A 1,343-nucleotide genomic window follows, 5' to 3' on the forward strand; every position below is an offset into this window, starting at 1 on the left:
CAGGGCGAGGGGGGGGGTTCTGGGCGCCAGATTTTGGGTACCTGCTGATTTTGCCCGATGCGCGGCTTTGATTTCATTAAAAAAATTCAATGTTTCTCTCATTAATTGTCATTCATTCATTTTGGCAAAATATATTCTGTAAAATAGCTTGGTGTTGTAAAATAGTTTTACATACAATACACCTGCCCATCAAAAGCACAGCCCTGATTGTAATTATGATTACCGAATGTATAAATGTATAATTATGTTTAATTAAGAGGCAGCAGAATTGGACATAACCCTAAAGGTGTTTCTTATAATGATTACACTTAAATAATTAATACCATTCATCAAAATTTAATTCTCGTCCTCCATGGACAGAAGTGACAGGAATACTTGAGGTCATAACACACATCATTGAACTGTTCTGTGTCCTATTTTTTTATCATTTTTATTTGAGTTTTTCCCCATTAATGCGGAGTTGTCAGACTCATTGCTGTGACCTCTGTCTGATTCTGGACAGCACAGACAGGTGTGCGATCCTCCTAAGGATGTGATGTCACACTTGCTCATCACACCACAGTTTGCAAGGTGGGCTCACACAGACATGAGTCAGAGGAAGACTGAAATGACATCTTTACAGGCAGACTGTATTAATATTAATATAACAAAAATATGAATATAAAATCAAGAGTATTTTCATTTTGAGCTTTCAATAGTTTTTGAAATACAATAATTTTTCAAGAACATTTTAATTGTCCATTTAAAAGACAACTGTCAGTTTAAGAGACAATTAATTTGAAGAGCCAATAACATTTTTCTAAGAGGGGAAAAAAATATTGGAGACATCCTTTTCTGTATCAACAGTGCTTTATCTCACAAAAGCTGGTTTACAGACTCCGCCCACTGCAATTGATTTTACCGGGCATAATTACAGCCTCTGAATTGTAATGAGCTGTTAATTGTTCTTAATGAGGCACTTTTAAAGTCTATTGCAGGATATACCTTCTGTAAGGTGACATTAATCAGCATGCCACAAAGGAATAAATGTCCCATATTTGTGTCCCTGGATTTTGAATCTGAGTCCTTTCTTTTTCTGGAATGTGATATGTGGCAAATAATTCCTCTAAAAATAGTTTTTATTTCAATTGATTAAATTATAAACCAGTAAAATCAGTGTGCCTTGATTACCGAAAGTGTTCAACACCTGGTCATTGACACAAAACTGTTTACGGCAAATTAATAGTACGACAAATTGCAATGATTTATTGTATTAAATTAAGTTTCAGGGAAGAATTACAGAAACCTTAAATGCATTTCTTATTGCACTGGAAGGCATACAGTAATGCATTTCCTAGCTTAAT

This window comes from Conger conger, chromosome 9 (assembly GCF_963514075.1).
Source record: "Conger conger chromosome 9, fConCon1.1, whole genome shotgun sequence".
NCBI lineage: Eukaryota > Metazoa > Chordata > Actinopteri > Anguilliformes > Congridae > Conger > Conger conger.